Source organism: Columba livia, chromosome 10 (genome assembly GCF_036013475.1).
Source record: "Columba livia isolate bColLiv1 breed racing homer chromosome 10, bColLiv1.pat.W.v2, whole genome shotgun sequence".
Classification (NCBI taxonomy): Eukaryota; Metazoa; Chordata; class Aves; order Columbiformes; family Columbidae; genus Columba; species Columba livia.
In genome coordinates, this window is record NC_088611.1 from 8,666,973 (window position 1) to 8,694,681 (window position 27,709).

The 27,709-nt window shown below is 37.1% G+C and overlaps 1 protein-coding gene across 1 annotated transcript in view; it reads left to right on the forward strand.

Moving 5' to 3' along the window:
• The first annotated feature begins 1,516 nt into the window (after nucleotides 1-1,516).
• The window catches only part of CACNA2D3 (calcium voltage-gated channel auxiliary subunit alpha2delta 3), a 458,229-nt gene continuing 432,036 nt past the window's right edge, over nucleotides 1,517-27,709 (forward strand). The window contains exon 1 of the mRNA XM_065075322.1: nucleotides 1,517-1,658. The gene's annotated coding sequence lies outside the window, so the exon portion shown is untranslated. The remainder of the gene's footprint in view (nucleotides 1,659-27,709) is intronic.

Here is a 27,709-nt window from a genome sequence, read left to right on the forward strand (position 1 = left end):
CATTTCCTTTTCTGGATATTATAGACATAAATTAATTTTATGTCTTACCTCTGTGCCTTGCAAACACATTCAGAAGCCATCATCTGAAACACCATAGCAGAATTAAATGCTTGAAAACATTTAAAAAAACAAACACCTTGTTCATAAAAAGAGCCAGAATCAAAGTGGAGAACAATGAAAGTCTGAGTACCTTTGAAAGGGGAGGGTGTCAACAATTAATTTAAATCTCTTTTTTCAGTCGGTTTATTTACAGGTAGTATTGTTTTTATGTCAAACACATTAGCAGTTGTTCCATTAGTTATTGAAAAAAACCTCCAAAGAATCCTTAGAGCAAATATACATTGTTCTAAACCCAGACATCCAGAGATATGGTCCATTTCTGGTTAACTGACTTCTCATTAAGGAAAGTTCCTCTAGCCTTTTTCACTGTTTTTACATGTTTAATTATTTGTTTGCAGAATTATTTCATTTCTTAGTTGTGCTATTTCAGGGTTGGTGAAAAGTTCTGAACTGGCCATTACTTATGGATTTGGAAGTCCCTTTATTTATCCTTCAAGCAGATAATGCACAACCAATACTTAGGCAACTTGCTTAATTTGCACCTGTTGCACACCAAGGTTTTTTATTCAAGTCAGGAGACCTGAACGCTGCTGAAATATTAGGATATGTGCATTGGGTGTTTAGACATGGGGCACAGTGCTGGCATACAGCAATAATGGCTTCAGATATTTCAATTACAATGCCTGCAACTGAAAAATATTTTTAACTTATTTGGTTTATTTGACCCCAAATTATATCTATTATGCATTTTTAGCACATCCAAATATCAGCAGCATGTGTTGAGATAATCTACATTTTTGAGCTCAGATTACTCTTATTCACTACAGTAGTGCCTAGGGACCAACGCAAATTAGTGATAATGGTAGCGATAATGTGTTTCAATATTTTATTACACATAACAGTTGTCTGTCTCTGCCCCCAAAACACCTCAACTGGCTCTTATTAGAGGCAAAGACTTTTCTCTGCCTATAAGAAAACAGGAATCCTGTTTCTTCAGGACAGTCAAATTGTACCTCTCTACAGTGGTCAAATAAATTACTACTACAAATAAAATCATCACCTAAAGAAAACATAATAATAGAAAGCTTTTTCAACATTAGAATTTCTTCATTGTTGTAGATCATGGATACAGTAATTCCTGAAGGTTAATGGAGTATTTCTAAAGCATTCACAATAGTACAGCCACTCAATAAGGAGAAACTTAAATGAAATTCAAGTTCATCTTACAGGATGAATCGCATAGATGAAATTTGTAGTAAATAACCCCAGAAAGATACAAACTAGTAAAGATCTTTTAACAAATTCTGTGTGGTTGCTTTAAAAAAACACCACCACACAGGTGGACCTCATTGGGTGCCTCATTATCTCCCCCAGTTGGGACCAATCAACACATTAGATTCAGGTGTTTTAAAAATAACAGCCCAGGTACTAAGAGGTGGTGGTTGTGGAGAAAGAGGCTAGTGGAAGAAAAAGCTGGAGAGTAGAGAATGTAAAGTGTAATACTAAGGGGTGGTTGAAGTTTGTTCTTTGGAGTCTTCTTACTGGAAGAAGAATGTGATCTTGTGATTTGTGAGATGACTTCTGTGGGACCTGCATGGGTGAGTACATGTTCCTCTTCTCATCTATTGTGTGGGTGTACAGTCCAACTGATGCCTGTTCAGCCTGGATGTGCTATTTCTTGCCCATTAGTATGATACTATGAAAACCAGTTATGGTTTCTGTGGGGTTTTTGTGTTCCTATGAAGCTGAAGATTGACAATGTAAAAAACAAACAAACAAAAACCAAACAAACAACAAAACCCAAGAAAACCAACCAAACAAAAAAACAAACCCCTGGCTTGAACCCCAAGCCACCCCCCCAAGACCCAAACAAACAAACAAACCACGACAACAAAACCACCCTTCCCCCAGAAAAAAAAAAACCAAACAAAATCGAAACCAAGCCCCAAACACCTTTGATATCGTGGTAGAGGAAGGTTGTACTGTGGTGTGAGTAGGTTGGGAGAGAGGTTAATCATCTTTGTCCCCTAATATTTCTGTTCTGGTGTAGAAATTATTTTTTTCTAAGTTGAGCAGACTGGATGTTATTGTGTGCTATGAGAAATTTCTAGTAATGCATCATTGCTTTTCTAAGTGCTGGTTATAATGGCAGTGCTTTGCATTTATGCAGGTCAGGAGTGTAAAATCAGAGACAAGATCAGGCATAGGAAAACATGTTGAGATTTTCTAAGAACAGAGGCTTGTAACTTTAGACTCCTGTCTCTCCTGGCCCTTCCCCTCCCTGCCCCTGATATTTTTTTGGTTGTGACTGGATACCATGAGCAACTTTTCCTGTGCTGGCCCCGCAGGGAGCTGTAATTTGAGAAGCACCTATTCCAAGCTGTGTGTTTAAGGGTAGGACTATGCTGAGTGTCCCAATCTGCTGTTACTCATATTTTTATGGGGAGCAATGTAGGCATATCAGTGCAGAGCTGGGTCTCAGCTAAGGAGTTCTTTGCTCTGGGTCTGGTGTTAAGAGGTTGCCCACACTGGTACAAATGCTGTGCCTGTCTGGATGGGCTGTCTTAGGAGTTTCTCCATTGCACTCAATGCATTATTATTCTTTAACTGTGGATGTGTGTTTCATGTCAGACTTTTGAGAAAGTTATGGCAGGAGCGTTAAGGCTGATGATACAACACTTTTTGCATCTTTTATTAACCATACTGAATTTCTTGTCTCCATCATATATTTCTGTCTACAGTCACTGTGTAGGAACTGGACCTAATTGCTTGGTTTCCCCTTACACCTCATGTCATAAAGCACTGGAGCTGTGTATAGACTAGCAATGCTGGGAATCCATGGGCTACTTTTGAAGAATGCTTGAAAGGTGACTGAGAAAAAAGCAGCTATTGTCAGTAGACTTTATTTGCCATATGGGGGAGTCTAGCTGAAAACAGCTGAAAATGACAGACCTAGACAAGAGTGAACCTTCATGAACTTCATTGTTACTATTTTCTTCATAAGTCCTCAGAAACTGTTTGGTTTAAATCAGAATCCCTTGGGGTTATCTTGTCCTTCCTCTCCTGCCTATAATTTTCCTGCTGAATCATGGAAGTGCTTATTCTCTGACTTAGCAGTCAATGCCCTTCTGGTCTCTAAAATGACCTGTGCAATCTTTTTGTTCTTTGCTTCCAAAGCTTTCATATGGTATGTTTCCTCTGAATGTCTAAGTCCCCTTCCAGGTGGTTATGTAGTTACTTCCTTGGATTTCTAATATGAAACAATTGTCTTGTGATTACTGGTAATAACTTTTGCACAGTGGCATCTTGTTGGATTGCAAGATTTAAGAGCTGAAGTTAGACTTCTTTTGTTTACAGGACTTTCTCTTGTGTCAGTATGGAGACAAGTGTTTTTCACTCACTTTTTGTGATGTTTGGGTTTACATATGTCTGACATATGCATATCTGAATTCCAAGTGTTAGAAAGTTTCAATGTTATAAAGTTAATTTCAAGATCATCATGAGCCATCCAATTTAGCTGGTAGAGTAAGCTGCTCCCCTTATTCCCCCTTCCATTTGCCATTAATTATGTTTCCTCCTAGAAAGTTCTATTCTAGTTTGGGTCCTACTGAGGTGGCAGTTCTGCCTGGATTGCTGCATAATTATTATGTTCAGTTATTATCGTCTAACTCCTTGTATTGCTGAATCATCCTGTCTTTACTAGTGTCTTTGCTTGTGATCAGGTGGTCTAGTGACCTTGGTACCTACAAGAATTTTACTTTGGGCTGCTGTAGGAAGTTTGAAGTTAAAGCTTCTTCAGAACGAAGCTGTGATTCACTTACTGAGCAATACAGACTGGGCAAAGAAAAGGATTTGAAAACAAAGAAGGTCTGGTAATGCCTTGCTTATGCCTGGCATTTCACTACAGTCCTTAGATAAGTATAAATTACCTTTGCCATCCCTTGCCCAGTTCTCTTGGGGACCAAATTACAATCTGCTTGCTGCAGACTTGGACTCAGTTAGATTGCTGCAGCTGCCAGCTGCAGAACTCAGCACTGGTCATCAAGCCAACAGCAGTGAGTTTGCAGACATGCTTATGCTGTGTATGTCTCATGTGATCTTAAAATAAAAATCTGTGGGCAGATGATACTGGTGGTGACTGAGTTTGCATCTATCTCCTTTCTGATTTTAGTATGTCAAATAACCTGCCTATGTATGCTGTTTTTTTCTTGTTTTCCTAGCCCTTGCATTGTCATCTCTTTATTTTTTATTAAATGAAAGAATGACTTGCAGGTTGTAGGGGGAAGGCAAATAGGAAAATAATGATTTCTTAAATTATGAAAATGACTTTAGGAATACATGCCAACATATGTCCCTGTCTTAACATCAACAAAGGAAAAGCCGTGTATTGGTATTTCTGCCAGGGCAGTAATGTATGGTACAGAATAGATTTTATTCTTACAAGTTAGCATATGGTACAAATGAAAGTATGAATATTTTTAATTCACTAATGCAACTGTCCAGTTCTGTTCAACAACTAGGAAGTTACTGATGAAAAAATCATCTGTAAGACTTCTCAGTTACATGAGCTTCATGGCTACTATGTACAAGTGCTTATAAACATCTGTGCTATTGCTATGAAGAACAATCGTAGCAGCAGTAGGTTGTTTCCTGCGACTGCGTTGTCATTTGTTAGCTTCAATAGCCACTTCATTAAGTGGCTGATATAATAGCAATATTGAGACACAATCTCTGGGGCAATAACAATACTCTCTGTGCCCATGTAGAAGGTCCTTGCAGGGTCATAGGCAAGTTTCTAGAATTGTAATATCTGCTGCTTTACAGAGCAAGGAAAAGTTGATTTCCACATAACTTAGAAACCAACACTCTCAACAAGCTTTGCAGTTAATGTGGTTCTGTAGCTACTTACCTCTCCTTTTAATATGTATGCTTAAATTTGGTGGGTTTTTTTTTTTTCTTTCTAATTTACCTCGAAGGTTTTGCTTTCTATGCAAACTGTAGAGACAAAGTGATTGAAGATAGCTTAAGTGAATATACATAGATGAAAATTCATTTCTTAGAAATGAAAGATCCCTTTAAAAATAGAAACAGTTTAAAGAAGCCTTTCAGTGGTGCTGAAATATGCATAGACTATATTTAAATAGTGAAAGTCAAGGTTTGTTCATCTTTATTTCTAACCTCCTTCAGCACTGTAGTATTTTCACCTAAAATGAGAAATGGATGTGTCTCTCTTGATCTGATAGCTTGTAGATATTAAATAAGAGTAGTACCTGTTCAAATACTTAGTTTTATCTTTGAATCTGGCTGTATATTCCTCAAAGCATTGTTCATTATTCTTTTAAATGACTCAGTAGTGCATTATTTCTTTGTTTAGCGTAGCATGTAGTAGAATGTCTGTTAATTTCAATGCGAAGTCTGATTTTTGACTGTTTATTCTAACCGCGAAAGCTGTATGCATTTTGAATGATACCGACTTTGGTACACTGTCTCCTGTCCTACTTGCAGCTTTTCCTTTTCCAAGTTGGTTAGACAAGCTGTACTGATGAATGGTTTCAGTCTTCATTTAAAAATAAGTAAGTTCTGTCTGTTGCCTGTGTTTGGGTTTTTGTGGATCCTGCGTGTAATTTGTAATTTGTTGATGGATGATTGTAATGAAGAATTTATCAAGTCCCCTTTTCCTAAAGATGATTGATCGTCAATGCTTGTGGTTCTGGAAACCTGTAAGCCACAGATATCACTGACTTTTCAATTATGACGTAGTAAGATACTCTTGTTCTGCTTCAGGGCTTGAATAGTTGTGTGTGTGCTGAAAGTATGGTGAGATGTCTTGTTGAAGGATTTTTTTTTTTCTTTTTTTTTTTTTTTTTAGAAAGCAGGAAATATTGATAATGAGTCATAACTTGACAGGCTGAACCTTTATATTTGAAAATTACACAGCAAGTCCTGTAGTAGTGGAACCATTAGCTATCCTTTTCATGAAACATCACATATTGCAGAGCAGGATAATGCTTTCCCAGGTGCAGAAATGACTTGCTAGTTTTATTCTATCGCTTCCAATTTTCTGCTGCTTATAAAACACACTTCAGTCTTTTTTTTTTTTCCTTTTTTAATAAGTGAAGCTCTATAGACCAACACTAACCAAAGACTAAAAAATATATATATTTTTTATTCTTAAAGTGCAAGAAGGAAAAAGTGTTATGGGCTGTAATTTTCTTTGAAAAGAAAGTAGGATAAAAAGGTTACAATATGCTCTTTTATTGTCACTCATAAAAGCTAAGCTGTTACTGGGAGTTATGTGGAAAATAATGTTTTAGCTTGTCAAACAGCACTATCAATTTGCCTAGGTATTGAAGGGTTTTTTTCCGCTGTATAATAATTAACATCTTGGAGACCTTGAATGTAGCCAGCTTCATTTTTATTTACATGCTGCTTTTTTTTCTTTTTAAAGAAGTCCTCTGCAGTGCCAGTAGCCTTCATAGCTTTAGCAGACATGGGAGACACGCATCCGCACCCTGTGGTGGGCAGACATCTTTGCTCTACAGTGCTGATGAGAAATATTGGCTTGTTAGAATTCTGTGAATAAAACTTGGGGTTTAATTCTGTAGTGAGGATATGTAAAAATTAATTGAGACAAAGAAGGCTGGAAAAAATAAAATCAAGATATGTCTTCAAATAGATTCTGGGGATTTCTTAAGACTAATATGAGAAGATCGAATGTAACAAATAGTAGCTTTTGTAGAACTGTCTGCAACCTGTGTACTTCACACCGCTTTTAATGTAAGGAAGGGAGCAATGGCCTGTATCTGTAATACGTTATTTCAAAGGTCCTGCAGCTGCTGATATCTCTTTTTTTTTTTAATGTATACAACATTAAATTTTTGGCATCAAGTCTACTCAATATTCCTGTTTCTAGTTTGCATACTGTATGGTGTGATAGTAACAGGCCTGAGTCTGTCACAGAAAGAAACTGTGACTTTTTTTTTTTTTTTTTTTGGAGTTCCACATAATTTGTCATTGGTTAATATATGGAAACTACAATCTTATACCAACTTGAGTTTGGTATAAGTTGAATCATGCAAGACCTGTGATAATTAAAGAAGATAGTCAGAAGATCTAAACTTGAAATTGGGAGTATAAAACAAAAAAACAAAACCCAAGCAACAGATATAGTAATGTTTTATGTTACATCCTTGGAAATTATGGCAATGAACACAGAGTTTGCAGACGATGCTGAAAATAAAAGAACAAATATTGAACAATGCAGTGAGACATGAGGAGGTTTTAGTTTGTAAGTACCATGTGTGAAGTGGACTGTTCATTTGAAACAAATACAACAGCAGATGGTGAAAATGTCTATTACAGCCTTATCACGATGAACCCATATTTACTCTTGGTGTGTGCAACTGACTTACATTTTAAATTATCATAATAATGATTTATATCACGGTGAGGTATTACAATACATAATCCTTGATATCAGTGTATTAATGCTGTTCAAACCTTTACAGCAGAACAGTAAAACCCTTACTGACATTCTGAAAGAAGATCCTGATTTGTCTGTATTCCATTCCTTGGTTCCACATGTTACTTGTCAGTATTTTGAACTTGTGTTCCTCACAACCACAAAGGCAAAGAAATGATGCAATGGCCTTTTAGCCACACGTTTGGTTTTTTTTGTACACGTTTTGGTTTTAATGCAGTTAAATAATATAATTTGTGTTTAAGTGACTGGGGATAAGGAAATCCTTGATTGCTACTAAGTATTTTCACATTGTATTTCAGTAGTGTCATGCAGGTCTTCTCTTTGGTGGCTTTTTTTGCTTAGCTGTCTGATATAAGATGCCCATTTCTAGACAAGCAGCTTCTGGAACTGTCACTTGGTCATGTTTGACTTCTTGAAGCTTGCCTATGTCGTCAAGTCCTTGTCTTGCCATAGCTCACAAAAACAATAACGGAACATATGTTACCTATAAAGGTTCTATTTTATATATAATATTATATTCTATATATAAATGTTATATATACATCTTCTGTTGTGTATAGACTGCTTGTTCCATAAATAGCTATTTGTTCTTTGACTGGAATAGGTGCTATTCCAAACTTTGCCAGTTCATTTAAGGTATACAGGGGAGCTTTAAGGGTAACTGGATGACATCTTGAAATGCATTACTGATTTCTATCTTAAATGTGCAGGCAGTATTAAAACAAGATCTGGGACCTTCTGCCCTACCTTTTGCAGCTGAATTAACAGTTTAAATGAAATAGATTTGCCATTAACATCAGTCTTTATGAGCTGGAGGCAGTGGGTCATGGTACCCTGTGTCTGCCTTGAGGAAAGAAAGGGGGGGGGAAAAACATTGATGTTGAAGAATTGCTTTTAAATTCCTGCGTCTTGATGGAGGCAATCTAAAGAGAAATCTAAAATAACCAAACACGGTACAAGAGCTATGGAGCCAAGATTACTGAAGTGATATATTTTGTCCATTACACAGAAAATGAAGCCAAGGGAATTGGATGCCTGCCTTGTTTTTCTCTTCCAATAGCAGCTTTTTGTTCCTTTTATCCCTGCCACTGTCTTATAGTCCGTGGAGCTTCTTCCCAGATGATATGGGGTCTGAGTTTTGAATAGGTCTTCCTTTTTATTATTTCCAAAATGAGTACAGTTCAGAGATTAATCCACATAGTAATTTTTATGAGGGTTCTCTTTAATTTGAAGTCAAAGGTAACTCTTCTGTAATACTGTGCTTAAATTAGTAATTCCTCTGCAAGTTTGAAGAGTCTTTTAGAAGATGTAAGTGAAAATAGGAGGAAATCAAGTGTGGGCTTGTGTTTTGGGAGAGCAGCATTAGTGTTATTTCTTCCACTTCCAGGTTTTCAGTTACCTCTATTTCTGATTTTGTGCCTCATTTTTGAAGTCTACGAGCTGATAAAAACAAGAGAAATAGGGTATTTTGTGTGTGTGTCCCCTCGCCCTCCCAAGTGCTATATGAATGTAAATTAGTGCTATTAAAAGAAATTATATTGTATTGTTTTTTTTAAGTTTCTGCTTTGAAATCCCATATACTCAACAGCTTCAATGTACTTTTGAATGATTCTTGATTCAGATGTTTCTGCAGTTCTATAAACTCTGGCAAACAATTCAGGATAAATCTCAACCAGCTCTTCTTGACCTAGAAAGGGGCACTGAGCTGCTCACTGGCTGGAGAAATGGAGAGAGGCTGTTCAGTTATGCAGTTGCTCTGTAACAACTAGGAGCATGTGCTACTTCAGAGATCATTTAAGCGTGTGTGCTGCTAGTCTGTGCCTCTTCCTCCTCGCTTCTTTTGATTTGCTCTTGACTCTTCTCGGCATGTCACGTGGCCGGCAGGTGCTAGTTGTCAGTTTAGTGTCCTCTGGTAGCTTTTTGTTTTAGTAGTCCTGTTTAAAATTAAGAAATAAGGTTTCAAAATATGGTTAGACTAGAAATGGAAGGTGTTTTGTGTGTGTGTTGTGGTTTTTTTTTGTTGTTTTTTTTTGTTTGTTTTTAAAATTATATCACCTATCAATGTTCTTTGTAATGAGGGCAATGGAATATGTTAAAAAGAAATCTTCAGTGACAAGCACAGCGATTCATTAAGCTTTTTCTAACGGCATAGATTATCAGTGGTTATTGAATTTTCTGACTCCTGCAGGTTTGGATGATAATTCCTGATTTCTCTGTGTTATCAAGGGTCAAGAGAAAATTGTGGTGTCTTTTGTGTTGCTGAACAAAGTGCTATGTTTCTTGATGTCTGAAATTAAACCATTTTGAATTTTTTTTTATCATCTCATTCACCTTATTTTACACACTAGTTTGAACTCCTACTAGAGAAAAGAACCTAAGTAACAGGCTTTAAGCTTTGCAGTGCTTGCAAGGCTATCATTAATGGAGGTATTTTGATGTGCTTATTTCCATGACAGCCTTAAGCTGTAGCCACAAATGGCTTTTCAAATTTTTTATTTGAACTCTTGTCTTTAGTTTTCATGTTTTTGATGAATGGATGCTGCCTTTAGAATTTCTAAATCTATGTTGGACATATGAAAACATATTCAAGGTCTCTTCTTAAGTGGAAAGAGTAAAGCCCATAAATAAACCATCAGAGTATTGCTTTCAGGGACATGTCACACCTGTTGTAGAATTAGCATTATGAACCTCAGAATGACAGACTGTTTTTTGGAAAGATTCTTCCTAATGAAGAGAGGGGGAGGGGAAAAAAAGAAAAATAAGAAAGAAAAAAGATCACTTCAAAGAGTTCCTTGCCTGATTGAGTTGGGGTGACAAAAAGAACTTGATTCTTTGATCCTTCTCTCAGATGAAACAACATGAAAAGGTAGGGGGAAATGTGTGGCTTTCCAGAGCAATGTTATGCTGTCTGCAAGTACCACTGAAGATGTTTATTTGCTCCAGCAGATTGTATCGTGATACACAAGAATTTTCATTTACTATAGGGCTATCCATTTTATTTATATGATTTCTTTTTTTTTTTTTTTTTTTTTTTTTGGGGGGGGTGCAGGGCTGGTAGAATGTTAATAAATCAGTAGTGATTATCTAACCAATACTTACTGAGTGAGTGGTGGCGGATTCAGAATCACTTTGCAAAGCATAAGGACTTAACCGTACAATACTTATTCCCACTATAAACGAACTTTGTAGTAGATAATTATAAGCTTATTTACCTGAATATGCTCTGAATATCTTAGGTGTAGATGGGGGATGGAAAATCAACCTAACAGACCTACAGTCTATGAATTTCACTGAAGAAAAATGCTCCTGTTTCCATATCTGTTTTGTCATTTGAACTTTATTGTGAACAAATTGGGGGAAGAGGTTGGACTGGAGCATCTCAAGGCTGCTGTGCTGGATCCTCTGCTTATCGTTCATGATGTGCATATAAACAATTGAGGACTCTGAGGAATGACTGAGTGTAGCAAGAACAGCAACGTGTATTGGTTAGAAAAGGAAACAGTTTGTGATGGGTGGTGTTAGGAGCTTGCAGCTGTTGGGGCAGAGGAGTGGGATGCGCGGAGCTGTCAGGAAAGAAGCACAGGCAACGAGCAGGGAAATGGGTTCTTGCCATCTTCAGGGAAATGGGACTTTACACTCTCTCACTAAAATGGGGCAGGATTGCATCAAGAAATATTTGGCTCTGTCATCAGTTTTACCTGAAAACAATCATCTGCAGGATCCTATTCTCGTTCTCTGGCCCAGGAAGCATTATTTCTGTTTTCTGGTGTTGTGGTTGTGAGTTGCTTTTAAAGCCAAGCTTTGCAGCTGACCTTTCAGATTTGAAGTGCTATCTTCTGTAGTGGAATACAACACTCCATTTTCCAAATAATACTAGAGCATTCAAGGTCTGCTTTTTCTATTTTGAGACTTCATTTTTCTAATGTTTTAGTCTTCTATAAAGAGGATAGAAAAGGAGAAAAAAGGAGTATAGTAGCAAGTGCTTTTAAAGATCCAAATAAACAGCAATGCAAAATTATTTTTAATGTTTAGTCAACTCTAGTCACAATTGCTTTCTTGTCATCTTCTTTGTAAGCTGGTAATAAATAATTAAGTTGGATGCACTATTTCTGTGCAGGTCAGTGTATTTGGAAACAGCTGCTGTCTGGTATTTGGATCTCATTTGACTTACTCTTTTAGTGAAAATGCTGACCTAGAAACTGTCATCTCTGATCGGAGCAGTGGTTCTTCTGCTCCGCTACCTGCATCTGATCATGATCAGTGACAGCTGTTTTGGAAGACAGTAGGATAAAAAATAAGTCTATAGTGGGAACATACAGAATAACTTTTACATTTGGGGAGCATTCCTAGTATATATGATGGTGTGGTAGAAAACAAAAGACCCTGAGGTGTTCAATAGCAAAGATGTGCATTCTGTTGCTAAACAATAAAGCACTGATTAAAAAAGTAAATTAAAAGAATTTGTAAAAGATATACTTTTTTGATTATTGTGAGCTTCTTTTTACAAACAAATTAAACTAAAACTAATTCTATAATTGTTAAAACTTCTAATCAAAATTGGAGCATAAAATCATGAACCAAAACCTTCTCAGAGGTTACCATATGAATTTGACTCACTGTAAAATAAGCTTGTAGTTCTGTCATTACGTGCTCTGGAAGCACCTCACACCCTAACTGAAAGTTACTTGTCTAAAAGATGTGAGACTGAATAAATGTATTTTTCTGGGTTATGTGGGTACAGGATGCACAGGCCATGTGTGCCTGTTAGTGTTGGCCACTAAGGTTTGTGGTTATAATGCTATTCAGATGTTTTGAACATACAATGGTATTAATGAAGGTGGTTTGTATTGTTTTGGAAATGGATATTGACTTTATAGCCTATTATTGTTTTTATGTAACACTTAAGATGAACTGAATAAGAATTATTACTCTGTTGGGTGGGAAATGCTGGCTGCTGGTTTTGAGTAGAAAGCAATTGTAGTCAATTCTCACCAAGTAAGGCATCTGAAGTGCTAGATGCTTTTCAGAATTCTAGCAGATGTCTAACTCTAATTTTAGGTGCTTCAACAACATTTCAGAATCTGGCCTGAAAAAGCTAAAAACCTTCTGAAGATGCCTCTAGAAATTGTATGGTAAATTAATGCAGGTACGCAGATTATCTGTTTTATTAACTTGTTTTCTATATATTCTGTGAACATTTTGCGTGACTTGCAGTATGTTTTACTTTCAAAAAAATACAATATCACCATAAACTTACTTTTCATTGAAAGAGTTACAAAGGTCCCTCTTCGTGGTATTATTTGGATGCAAACACTCATAAAAGCTATTTCTGATTTTACTTTTACCTTTGGTACCACCATCAACAGCTCTTGCTCCTTCTGCATGTTACCTGTCTAGGCTATGTGTGCCTTCTTTGAGTGAGGAGTAGATCTTTGTTTTGTTCATGATAGGAGCACATGCCTTAAAGCCTCAGATTATTTTGTTTCGTTTGTTATCTGTTTCCAGAAGCCTTCTTTCTGTAAGGCTGTTTGCATTCTTGTTTCTTTGAGAAAAAGATTTAGAGAAACCTTTCTGAATATACCATTTTAAAAATTTAGTTAAAACACACTTAAATCTAGGTTTCCTTATTTTGCTGGGAACTTTAGAGAGAGTGTGCAGTTCTCTTTGTCCACTACCAGAAATGGCATAATCAGGTGGGCTTATTCAGATAATATGTCCACTGTCTCTATTTTGCTTTGCAGAGATTGCAATAGAGATTCTGGAATGAGGGTGGAAGTGTCAAGCACCCACAATGTAATCTAAATAGACAGTAGTGAGTATTTCAAACTGTAGCTGATGAAGATATACCTCCTTAAGCCTTTTTATTTATCTGTATTCTCCTTTATTCTCTTGAGGGTTACTCAAAATGATTTCTGTTCTTTAAATTCCCGTAGATGATATCAGTTATGTTTGAGGACTAGGAGTTGGTTAGGTGGCTGCTGTGAGATTTTTGATCTGGTGCTGGGGTGTTATTATTTCCCTAAGGAAATGCTAAGGAATAGCTGAGGGAATACTTAAATTGTAATTTGAGTTCGTGCTTTGGTGGATACCTTCTCTTTGGTTCCTCTGATTGAAATACCTTTTTGGGTTGTGAAAGAACACTCACCAGTGACATGGAAAATTTCTGGGCCTTGGTGTGTGGTGACTCTGACCTTTATTATGATGTTGATTGATGTTCTGCATGGCACTGTCCAGAACTCCCTGCCAAGGAACCTTGACTGTGGTTCCAAAAAAAGGCATGTGGGGTTGAAGCAGCAAGCTTGATAACCTAAAAGAAAATCCTGAAGCTACTGTTCTTTTGATCATTGGGGGCTCAAAGCTTTGGGACCTCAGTGATGTCTGCAATAGAATAAGTTCTCTTTGTTTTTAGCTCTTTTGCTGAGACAATAGCAAAATAATCCTTTCTGTAACTAGACAGATAAATTGGGCATCCTTTGGGGGATGATGCCTTCAAAGTGAGCTGCTGTTAAGTGTCTGTTGCCATCTTATCAGCCCTACACCATCCACTTGTTAAGTTACTGAAATTCTACCCCACCACTTTTGTTAGTTATTCAGATGTTGTACTGCCACCTCACCTGTTTGTTCTTAGCAGAATAAGTGGTTTACCCATGAGGAATGAAGTCTGATAACTTTATTTGTAATGGCTATGAATAAGTGGAGGGCAACAGTGACTTAACAGTGAAAGAAAATTCTGATGAAAGTGAGAAGGGGAAAAAAAGACACTAAAATTACCAGAGAAGTGTTAAAAATTAGCCATCATTGAAAGCTTTAAAGGATGCTATTAATGTATTCATACTTTGCAAAGTGAATTGCTACAGAGAAATTTTTATTGTATCTCAATTTTATGTGGAAGCAGGCATCCAGAATAATTATATGTATGTTTTTTGTTTAAATGTGGCATAGGAGAGTGGAAATATCCCTTGTTTCTCAGAATGTACTTAAAACTTGCAGTGTTACGATATGCTGTTGCTAGCACCACATGCCATGATAAAGAAACAGGTACTCCCAGAAGGACCTGATGGATTAAAGAAATAAATGCTTAAAACTTGGATAAATTTGCATTATTTGAAGTATAATTATGTATTGGGCCTTCAAGAAAGAAGCTGTTATTAATTACAATTAAGTTCTTGGTAGCAGAAAAGTGGTTTATAATTATGCTCACGAATATTTTATCTTATGATAACATAGCATTTTCTTTATCTGCTAGATGTTTCTTCACTTTTTGCAAAGTTTTCAGTAGTGTCTTTTTCTTGTATGGAGTAGTACATGAGAGGTCTTGTTCTTCAAATAGCACAGTGAGGGGAAAATAGAAATTGTGGAGCAATGTATGAAGTGACCAGATGAGAGAGTTGTTCAATTAGCCTGTTTTTCTGTGTATACTAAGTAAAATAAGATCTTTTAATAAGTTTATTGTGTACTTTATGAAAAGTATATTACCAGAGAGTATGTTTGAAGATTATGTGGCAAGTTACTAGCCACGTGAGAGACTAGTTCTCCCTTGAGAAAGTTTTACAGAATTTGATCAGTCTAAAAGTATGTGAAGTATAAATCTAAATGAAACATGCCATATTCAGAATTGGAAGTTGTAACTAATGTCTGGTGAAAGGATGGTGTCATTCTACACTAACCACCTGTTTGTAGATAGTGTTGGACATAGACCACAGGATTACAGGAACTCTTAACCTGAAGCAGAACAGCCAGACTTAAGTTGTTATACATGCTACCTGTATATAGACAGGCTACAATTTTCTTCAGAAATACATATATATGTTGAAGATCTCAGTCTCGAACAATAGTTCCTAGTTCAGCATTACGCTGAGCTTCCTCTGCTGCTGCGGGAGGATGCCGAGTACTCCCAGATCTGCTCTAGGACTGTGGCAGGCAGGAATAATCCTGGCTCTGCGCTTCTGCCTGTGGCCTTCCTTTCTCCAAAGCTGAGCATGCCCCTTCTGTCTCCCCAATATTCAGTTTTCTCTGGTATTTGGTAGACAAGTTGGTTAGCTTGTGGGAGGGTGTAATTTGTTTGTTTTAACATTCTCTTGCTTCTAAGGGGGGACACTTGGCTAATTAAAGCAGCTGGGCTATGTCAACAGGTGCATATATGTATGCTGTAGCTAAATCTCATTGTATACTTCCTCTGACTGCTCATGAGTCCAACCTTCTAACTCATTTAGCCACCTTAATCGCTCCAACTAACTTTTTTTCCTCATCCATATGTTATAACTATGCTGCACATAAAAAACATCATTTTTGCTGCCTGGTAAGTAGATTTTTTTAATTATTATTTTATTTATTTATTTTTAAATTATAATACAAATTTGAAGATACAGCATCATGCTTGCCTAGCAGCAATGCTAGCCAGATGGAATGGATTTCTGACTAGCAAGTACAGGCTAGCCAGTTACCTTTTGGTACCAATTCTAGAACAGAGAAATCTCAAGGTTACATTTCCAGATGAACAGGATTTGAATTAGTACAATTTGTCTTGAGTGTACAGGAATGGCATGAGCTTGTTGCTACTACGCTGCTCTTAGCCCATCCCCATCAAACTGCGCTTCTAGTGGTGTTCCCAGCTGCTATTTGCCCTGGGTATCCTGCAAAACTGATGCACAATTGCATGGCTGTGAGTCATCTTCAAAAGGAAGAGTAGACTTATTTGTGTGGTGTGGAAAAGGCATAGGCAAAAATAAGGCAAATTACTTGGCTGTTATTTATTTTGGTGTTGAACTGCTGACAGAAGTCAGCCTGCTCTTCTTTGGCAGAAGTGGAGAGTTGATTATTGCATTACACACAGGTCTTTGTCATCAAGACCTAAATTAAATCTAGAACTCTTTGTTAAGAAGATATTTCCTTAACTGTAAAAGATTCTTTATTAAAAGTAGCACATATTCTTGTGTTTTGTTTTCATTTTCCACTGAGTTTCTATGTGGTGTTTGAAGCATTGCCTTGCTTGAGTACTTCACCGTGGAGACAGTTTAATGATTAAATTGTATTTCAGTTCTGTGAAAATGTGGGAGGCTGGGGAAAGAAAAAGTCATTTATTCCAGTTAAAAGTGTGTTTTCAATAAATATGTACCTTCTTGTACAAAATCTTACCTCATCTAGTATGAGACCAAGGTTTTCCTCTTCCTTTATTGCTAATAAAGCAAGGGGATTGTTGAGGCAGGCTTAATAAATAAAAACGGATTATGTGCTACAGTAGACGCAGGTCCTTTTGAGTATCCTTTGGTCAGCACCTTCTAATAATGTGTAGAACATAGTTTATAGTTCTGGTTTTGGAGTTCTACTAGAACTTCGGTCATTATATAGTTTAATAAAGCTAAATTAGAGTCCACTAACCTTAAGTTTTGGAATGAAGACTGTATGTAGAAAAGCATGTATATAACTCATTTAAACCCAAACTAGCTATATATCCTTAACACCAAAACAAGCTGTTTTCAAAGTCTTGTACCCCCCACCCCCTTGGCTTGATCATTATGTAGGAAAAATGTGATGAACAAGCTACACTTGTATCTAGCTGATATGTAAAGGTCTTTATTTAAGTGTAATGACTTGTGATTGCAACGGTTTGCAAGGGTGCCCAAGCTTGCAGCGAATGAGCTAATCTATACAGCATGTTAAAAGTATACAGTAGTTTTTGTAAGTGTTTTATATTTTAGGAGGAATTTTCCCATTATGGCATATGAATCTAACAGCTTGTTAGCTTAAAATTCTGTGAGGAACTCTGTGTGTGCTGTGTGTGCTGTGTGTGGTGTTTCGTGTTTGGTGGGTGGTTTTTGGTTTTGTCTGGGTTTTTTTTTTTTTTTTGTAGCTATAGTAAACAAAAGTTCCGAAACAGATTGAAATGGGGAGGAGCGTGCGAATGATAAGAGATCAAAGCTTTTCCAAAATACTGTTTTATTTTCCAAATGGATTCTTTACGTGCTTTAGCAGATAAAGCAGATGAGTTGGACTAGATGATCCCAGAGGTCACTTCCAACCCCAACCATTCTGTGATTCTTTGAATATATCATCTAAGCAGAAAAGGGAAAAATGTATGGGGTGAGTATCACAGAGAAAGTGAGCAGAGGGTGGGGGTAAGAGGCAGATTATTTGATAAAAAGTAGCATGTAGGAAAGGAACAGAAGAATCTTTGGATCCATCACTGATCTTTTGGTCTGAGGTTAAAAAAACCAACACTGGTTCTGTGAAGTGGGAAGTCAGGTAGGAAGAGTGTAGTTGTGGTTTAGTTAAAAAAAAAAGGCTTTGAGCATGTCTTATGCAGTACTCTGGGCCAGAAGATGATATGGATTTGGCAGAAAACATTCAAGTGGAGTTCAGCTGTTGTTACTTGATCTTCAGATTGACTGTTGCTCTTGGTATTAATAAATTTCCCTAGGTATTGACAGTTTTAGTTCTCTGCACACTAGGAATAGTGCTCTGGAAGGGTTGAGCTATGATTGTCTTCCATGCCCAGTGGTGAGGATTTTGTTTGGGGAACCAGTTCAGTGAATGTTTCTTAATCTTCCTGGCACACACCAGCAGGAAAGTCTTCCACAAAAATAGGCCACACCTCTACGTTTAAAATAAAGAAACCAGCCTATAGTGCAGACGGGCACTTGGCATGAATGCAGTGATGTTTAATTGCAAAATGGTTTACAGAGGAAATTAATATCTTGGAGACCTGAATGCCATTTCTCAAAGGTTCATATGGTATAATCTTTTAATTTTTTTCCCCTGCTGGCTGGGGGTGGTCAGGGACTGGGTTGTGGTGACTCCGTAGGGGACCATGTGCCACTGTTCCTCTTGATGCATTACTAGATCAGTTGTGCAGTAGGACAGGTGCTTTCTTGAAGATGTATATGTGTTGATGTGATGACACTGTTTCTGTGTTTAACAGGATTGTCCTACTTGCATATACATCATGTTGCATTTCCTTTTTCTGATCCACTCCCAGAACAGATGTGAAAACATTTACTACAGAACATGCATTTTTCTACCTCTTTTGAGTCTTTGGTCTTGAAATAATTTGAAATAAATGTCAGGTAATGTGAGGAAAGAACAAGTTGTCTTTCTAGGCCAGTCCAGGGTGGCTGTACTAATCTCTCAGTAATCATTACAGAACAACTATAGTGACTGGGCACAAGATAAAAGCTGAGATTAGTGAAAAGAATTGGATAACTCTTTTAATGTGCTGATTTGCTTGGATTGGTACCTTGTAATGGTAAGTTTTCCAGAAGTAAAGTTTCAGTTGGTGGCTCCAAAGCCTTGCAAGTTTTAACTAATATTTCCTTTTTATGGATACTGTGAACTCCTGCTTAAGCAATAATACATTTTTCTTAACTATCTCTGTATTAATCTTGGCCTGTTACTACTTTTAGCATGCTGGTCCATATGTTTAACTGGTAGGTTACTCTGTGTTTTCTGTAGTCTCATTCTAGAATAATTCCCTCCTGAACAGACTCAGGTGTCAGAAGAAAAAGTACTTTGTATTTTCCACTAATAAGTAATAGGCTTTTCTCAGTCTGAAGGTTTACCAGCCCATTCCTAAGAGACTGACACATTTGATTTTCCTCCTGTGGGCATGTAACTATTACTAGTATCACTGTTTGCCACTTCCCAGTTTAATTAACACGTAGTTGTCAGGTTCTTTTTAAAGTAGCCTAAGGCTTCAGCTAAGAAGAAACCTTTTAAAATATGCTCTGCTAATGCCACCTGCTGATGCTCAGAGTACATATCTGCCTGTAGTAGTTTTTGCATGCAGTCCTGTATCCGTTCAATGAGTAACTTGTCACATCCTTTGTCCTAGTGTTATTTGAGATCCGTAGTAATGAATGAGTTGCAGCTCATACTCCAGTGTGCAGCAATTTTCTTTTATCTGTAGTGCAGTTCTTAAAGGGTAATTCTAGTTATGAAAAACCAACAAAAAACAACCTAGTATTTGTTCTCACTCTTGTGTACTAGTGCCTTGTGAAACAGCAGAGAGATTTAATCTTACTTGTATCTTGTGGTGTCATAAAAACTTAGTTTGTGTGTCTGCAAGCACCAAAGCTTGTATGGAAGCTCTTGGACTTGTATGTGACACAGTGCAGTTAAATTCCATTTTTGTGTGGCATTTAGCTTTCTTTTGCTGTTGCAGAGGACTTGTGTACATGCCCCTGGTGATCAGGATCACAAGGGTACAGTAAGAAAATAGTAATTTTTTTTTTTATGGGCAGTAGTCTTTACCTATGGATGGCAGGCATGCCTGCCAGTACCACTGTAAGACACAATGCAGTTGCACTTTCTTTTTTTGGATGTATTTAGCAGTGGATGTTGTTCTTTCAAACCTTGTATTTTGAATTTCCTCTTGCACAATTCAGTGTGATGTAAACAACGAAAATAGTCAAGTCCTAGAATTACATTGTATCAACCTGTAGATAAACAGAAATTGAGTGTGACAGGACAGTACAGAATGAGGGGAACACTGTAAGTTTTAAGTTAGGAAAAGTCTGCTTTTCACATCAGCCTCACTAAACTCATAGTTGGAGGGGGGTGATGGTTCTTTTTCTTTCACATCTGCTTGTCTAGAATTTAATTACTATTTATAACTAAGCTTGGTCATTGTTATATGTGTACTTTGCTGTTTCTCTCCTAGGACCGCTACCTTTAGCTCATCTGATTCTAATAACTGTTGTCAAACTACTTCAGAAGTTTTATGTTTATATACCTTATTCAAATCTATTTTCTTTCTTTCTCAGTGTGTGTTTTTACACAGAAGCTTGTGGGGCAGCAAGCTGTCGCCTGCCCTCAGGCACTGGGCTCCCTTCTCGCCTGGCACTGTGTGGTTTTTCCATCCCAGCTCCTATTTTCCACAACTGTGACAAAATTCTGTGTGGTGTGTTTTTGGTTTTTTTTTTTGTAGAATATAATTATTTTCTAGTGTCATTCATTGTTTTTACTCTATATTAAGTTTTTCACTAATTTACAGGAAAAGAAAAAGATTTGGGTTCCTGACTTTTCTTACGCTTTATCTCAAAAATACTCATCTTGTGATTTAAAGTACAAAACTGAGTCAGGGATTCTCCGGTGACTGGGATGGTACCAACCTCTTTGTCAAATGCAATAGTCTCTCACTCTGTTGGTTTTCCTGTGTGGGAAGATGAATTTATTGAACAGGGGTGTTGAACTTGCTTTAGATATTATTTGAGTTCTTATTATGAAAGTGAAAAATATTGTTGACAAAAAATGCAATATGAGCTTTATTTTTTTCTTATATAGAATTTTAATTTACTTTTTTTTGAGGGAATTTGAATTTTTTTTTTTAACTGAAGGCATTAAGATAAAAACTTAACTTTTATTTTAGTAGATAATTGCTTATCTATAAATTTTAAAGCTGTTTCTTAACCCCTAAAGAGGAGTAGATGAGGGAAGGAAGAGAAGACTGACTAGTTTGATTTCCTTTAAGCACACTGTTGTCTTTGCAGATCCTGGGTTTGAGAATGTGATTCTGCTGCATTTTAATTTTATGAAACAATAGGTAAAATCAGAAGGACTTTTGTCAGTTCCCAACTGCTGTTGCTTTTTCTGCTTGACCACTTCTCTGCTGTCCAAATTTCTGCTGCTGGTCAGTACTTCCAGAAAACAGAAATGTACTGTGAAGATGAACTCTTACACTGAGAATGTAGGACTGCTGGGGAAGGAAATATGTCACTTTTATTGTAGTTCAGTAAACTATGGGCTCTGTGGTACAGTAAACTGACATTCCTATTATGTTATCTCAAGTGGATGTTATGAAGGTAATTTCAATACACTTTAATCAACCTCTTAAATTCTCAGATTGGTGTAGCTGAAGGTACAGAATTGTAGAGAAGAGAGGCAGGTGAAGCACAGCTCCAAGTGGAGTTCCTGCCCTTGCTGATGAGAACATACCTGAGAAACCTGGTGTTAGGAAAAGGACCTGCTCAGCATGTGACATGTTGAGCAGAGCCAACCCATGAATCTGGTTTTGCATTAATATTCTTCTATTTTTGTTTTGCTTTTGCCTGATATATGTGTGCATAGAACTAATAGCATGAGTTTCTGACTTTGAAGATCCCTTGTTACAGCTGTTTAAACTCCACTTTGCTTTGGGCTAGAACATGTGCTTAACTTCTCTCTTTTCTCCACTCCTTCATCCCCCAGCATGCCTCTCTGGAAGTGGACTGTGCCTTGATGCTGTGAAATGCTGTGGTTGCAGTTGTATGTATAATAGTTGTTAAAATGTGAGGAGAGAAACTCTCATTTAACAAGGTGTGAGAGTATTTATATGTGTGAAGACCTCCTGCACCCACACAGGTACCCTGAAAAGATCATGTCAATTTAAAACACCATCACAGAAGAAAATTGGTGCTAAATGATGGACTTTGTTAATACTAAAGAACAGAATTAAGAAATACTATAGAAGGTCTAAGCATACCTGGTTGTTGCTTTTCAGTCTAACAGTGGCTTGATTATTACTGTGTCAGAGCACTTAAGTGCAGTCTCAAGTAAAATGAAAGGGTTTCATAATCTTTCAATATTTTCTTTTGAGGAGAAAGTCTCAAAGATGCGGTACAGAGGAAACTGCACCTGATCTGCATGTACTCCCTAGTGAATGATACTTTATTTATGAATGTACTATTGGAAGTCCAAGGTGGATCAAAATGTGCATACCTAACTCTGACAATATTCAGATGCATACAAAACCTGATCAGATTCCTTCTAATCCAGAAATCCAGGTCCATCTTGCTGGCAGCTTTTGCATGCATTTTTGAATGTTGCATGCACACTAGCAGAAGGCTCACCCAGCCTTACTTAGCCTGTGAACTTTGAACTGAGTAGGAAGAGCAGATTTCTTCACTGTCAAGTTTTCATTAAATTTTAAAATGCATATGCAGGTTTGTGGTGTCAGCAAAGAAAAGAATTTCTCCAGGGTTCAGATTCAGGTCTTCAGTGTCTGTGTTGGTGGGTTGCTACTCCATGTATTGCTGTGGTGCTATTTTTATATATCATAATGCCTATTAGCCGGGAACTCGGGGCTCTGCTCCAGTGGAGGCATATTTACAGCGTGTGCATAATCTTTACAGCTTATGATGATCATTGTTACAGCACATTCAATAGAAAGAGTTTCCCTGCCCACAACAAACAACTCGTGAGCTCACTGCATATCTCTTCCTAACCTCTTGCTGAGCCTCGACAGTCTGGCACAACTGCAAATTCTGCAGCTGTTTTTCTTTAATGAACTGGAAATGGCATTATACGGGTGCAGGCTTAGTGTTAACCTGTGATTGATGTGTTATTTCACTAGGTAACTTACTATGTGCGTGTATTAGTGCAGAACAGATATGTTTCACTGCACACAATAAGTTCATTCTTCACTAGATAAATATAATGTGAGTAATTGCAGTTCATTATGTAAATACCTCTGTATGAAACTCTTATGGAGTAGTAATGGATTTTGCAGAATATTTTTCTTCTACATAGAATACTGTTTTTTAAATCAATGTAACAGTGTCCATAAGGAGGAGGGCTTCTAAGCTTCCAACTTAGAACATTTTATTATAAACTGATCTGATTTGATTTGAGCTGGAGAGAACAATCCTGACTGTTCAAACATCTACTTGAGGGAGAGGAGGAGAAGGGTCCTTTCATCAGAGACTTCCCGTTGTAGTTTTTGTTTTCCAAGCAGCTCAGTCGTTCAGTAGCAAAATTCCTGGACACTGGAAGGAGGTGATGCTTTTAAATGTTTGGAAATGCATATTCACCAGTGATGGCAGGCCAGAAGACGAAGTGAAGAGCTATTTGGTGTTATTTTATTCTTTTTCTGTGTTTGTGTTTGTTTTAAGCATCTAGGTCATGGAGGGTGAATGGGGTGGAATTTAAGGATAAGAAACATATTCCCGTAAGCAATAGGAAAGAGACAATTAAGACGATGTGATGGAGAAGAGGAGAAATTAAGGTCTAAAGGCACAACTGTTTGTGGTAGTACCAAAAAGATACCTAAAACATAGGAAGCCTCCTTCTAAATCCTAAACTTTGTAGGGTTATCTTTAAGTATTTTTTTTCCTTATCTGTGTATATGTTAGTACTGGTACAGAGCTAGTAACAAATATTTCAATAATAGAAGTGCATTCCAGTTCAAAAAGTATGAGCAGGTCTTTTGCTGGTGAAGGATCGTTAAGAATGAATTATTAAAGAACTAAAAGGATATCCCTGTTAACCTGAGGTTTTTTTGTCTGACAATATGGTTTTAAATCCCATCTTCTCATATTTAACTGCAGCTTTCTGCTGAAGTTTTGCATGCTGGCATGCAGAAAAACCCCAGCCAGATGGAGAAAAACAAAACAAACAAAGAAAAAAACCCCACAATAAACCCAAACAAACAAAAAACCAAAACACCAAGCAAAACCAACCAACCAAACAAAAAGACCCACAAAGAACAACAACAAAACATGAAACTCGGCAATGCTTGTTCCTTGGACTGCAGTGTTTTCATGAAGCTTTTCTACTTAGATAAAGTTATAGCAAGCCTGTTTTTCCTAAGCATTAAAAACTAAATGTGTGAGAATTTACTTTTTCATTACTGTTGAATTATTCTGTTTTGCAAATAGAAGGTAGTGTCATTGCTCCTTGCATTGTCCAGTAACACCAAGATGCACAACGAAGTAATGTCAGTCAGCTATGTGAAAAGGAAGGTTGCACGAGTTTGCAGAGGCAGACCTCTCTGTTGTGGAATGGTGAATTCCAGCCAATACTGTCACGTATCTGGAGAACCATAACAGCCTTCCAATTTAACAATGTCTCTAAAATATTGACATATACAGAATGGAAGCCTTTGTGTGTTTTTTGCTATAGCAAAGTTCCTTGCATATTGAACAAAAATGTGTAATTAGGACAATAGTTTCAACTGACTTAGAAAAACAACTCAAGTCTACAAATGAATGAAAGAAAAAGCCAGATAACGCGGCTGCTTTATGTAATGGCTAGCCTGTCTTCAAACAACTCGGCTGTGAAATGATGCAAGCCTTGAGATTATTACTTTTCCCCGCTGGCAATTTGTATTCTTGAAGAGTGTGTGCACTTCTGGATTTCAGTCTCGGGATGGGGGTGGCAGTGTGCTGGGTGCTGCATGTTGTGCTAATTGTGGTAAATAAGGTCAGTTAGGACACTCTAGTTTTTCTAAATTAATTCCCTAATCATTTCATCTACAATTATTAAAAATGTAAAGCACCAGTTCTCTTGGTTAAGGCAAGTTGCCCAGAAAGATGACATGTGTTGTCTTTTGACTACTGCAGTTCCCTGGGCTTATGTATTTCTTGAAGCAGTAAGTGCTGTTCCAAGAAGTGCTGCCTGAAGTGTCTGCTGTTGTGGAGTGCTGCTGTTCCCTGACAACAGAACTGTTCTCAGATGTTACCCAGAGTAGTATGAAAGGGTTGCGCAGCTTTGCTAAAGGGTTGTATTGACTGTGTGCATCAGTAGGTTCAAGGCTAGGTGTGAACTCATTATATACAGAAAAACTTTGAACATTGTGTCAGGAAATTGTTAAAAGCTTTTTGTTTACTTGATTTCTTTGAGAACTTAGCTCTTCAGATATCTGCAGCTTGTCAGCTCTGTGTTATGGATCCCTTTCTTTGCCTAGGAGTAATTAGTTTGGTTAACCAATGGGTTAACCGGACTAGCTTCATTAGCTTTGTAACAAATACTATACCATAATTTCCAGTTATGATTTTATTTATGTGAATAGCTTGTGTTGAGCTAAAGTGAATGTCTAGAAAAGGAATTTAGTCATAACTTTGTTCTCCCCAATCTTTTATACTCAGTGCTGTGTGTAGTGTATGTACACAGATATATAGACAGACAGGTATATCTCTATATATGTATTTCTATCCTGTCCTAAAACTTGCTTTTAGTCACTTCTTGGCAGAGTAGGTCCAAGAATAGGAGAGGGAGAAATTCCAACATGTCGGGAGCACGGTTTGGATGGCGGAAGCTGAGGAGTGCAGTGTTTGCATCAGGACTGAGGAGTTTGGAATCTCATTATCTGAAGTGAGAGGCTGGCAATAGCTTTGTAGAGCATGGTGCAGCATCCTGATAAACACACTATCAATTATCAATGATTTCTAATGTTCAACCATTATACAAACTTGTATAGAGCAGGGATGTCTTGTGCTTCTTCAATCGCCTCATAACTTTCCTTTTTTCTGAATCTGGGAAGCAATAAACAATCTAATAATTACTGTGATTACAAAAGTATCTGCAATACAAATGCATTGAAGTATTTATGTTGGTTAATGCATGAAGTGTAAATATATGGATATGAAGCATCTCCCGAAATGGACCTATCTTCTACATCTGATTACTACTACAAACCTGTTAACAAGAAGTGCCAGCAGAGTCTTGCAGTGACAATTATTCTTTTCCTTAACACCAAAAAGCTGACAGTATTGCTTTGCTTTGGCAACTAAAAGGGTCTGACTTTGGATCTTAAAGCTTGAAACAAAGTGAGGAGTTTCCTAGAACAGCTGCTTGGGAGGAGAATTTTAAACAGTGCAAGTAGATGACACTTTGGGTGGAGAGTCCTTGGTGAGAAATTAAAACCAAAGTGAATTAGCAGGGTGCTGATGAGTGGGTCAGTGGGCTTGGTCGGTGATGGATGGTAGCAGAGGCTTTAATGAGCTTGCGGCTTTAACACTGAACTACTAGGCAAGTATCACATAAGTATAGTGCATGTTATAAGGAAGGCACTTCATGAATTTCTGACACCTCCTGTTCTGGAGGCTGAGCAGCTTCTGCAGTTTAGATTTATGGTAATTTTAGATAGAATTGAGTATAGACTGTGATTTAAAAGGCTTTCTCTTCTCCAGCAGTAGGACTATGGCCAGCAGACTGCATGAGTCAGAAAGGTATGTAGGATGAAAATAGCCTTTACTACATTTATAAAGAAGAATAGGAGTATTGAATTTAGGAATCAAAGAAGTCAGAAAATGGTTTAGGGAATTTTATGTGCTTTTGTGAGAAAATGGGCAGAACCATTCTGTTGCCTGGAAAAGTGGGACTTGCAATAGACAAAGGTGAGAACTGAAAGTGGAGACACAGCAATGGGTTTGCAGGAAAAAAGATGGAGGTGGGATAAATGTATTCATGGAAAAGTAGGAAGCCTTAGTTTTCAGGATCAAGTCATGGATCAGGTTGTATAATGCTCAGGAAAGGTTCTTGGTGCCATATATATATATATGTATATATATATAATATATTTAAGCTTTTCTGTGAAACACTGACAAGATGTCCTTTTGCTTTTTCTCCAGCAGCCCTCAGCTAATTCCAAAAATATGAGTTTAGGAAAAGTAGTTCATTCTTCATTAAAATGGAGACGGTTATTTCTAATAATGGCTGAGAATGGCACAAACTCTTTATTTTTATGCTTATCTGAGAGTTTTTTGATAAATGGCATGTATTATTTATTAACAAAACATCACCTTTGGATTAAGGGGTGGTGTCACTGTCCTTTAATCAAATATCACATCAAATACATTATTTAAATTTAGTGTATTAGTTCCCATATTATTTAGAAATCAAAGATTAACCAAAAGTGTTTTCATGACACAAAGCAAAAAAGTAACCAAAGACACTGGGGTTGGATAGCACGTAATACTAGCAGGTTTGGCTCAGAATTTTACACCCCCCCTTCTTTTTTTTAGTATTTTTAAATTTATTTTATTTTCTACAGTTTATCTAATATTGGTTGCTTATAAGTAGAATCATAGTGTAAAGTGGCATTTGTGGGTGGGTTGTTTGTGGTGTGGTTGATCGATTTGTTTTTGTTTTGTTTTGGTTTTTTTTCAGTCATAGGAAGGATGGCTAGATTATGGCCTGAACTTGTTAGTCTCATTGTTTAAAATGAAATGATACATTAAAGAGTAATGAGCATAGCAGTTCTGAGTGTGTCTCTTGCAATGTTAGTGACACTAACAATATATTTTACTTAACACTTATTTTACTTATTTACAAATATTTTACTTAACACTTATTAGTACATTTGTGGGTATCAGTTGTGCTTTTACTTTACATCTTTTAAGCATAATCATGCTTAAATATATTTAGTGCTTCCTATTGTTGCTTTAGTCTTATTGAAACTTGTTTGCACTCTGA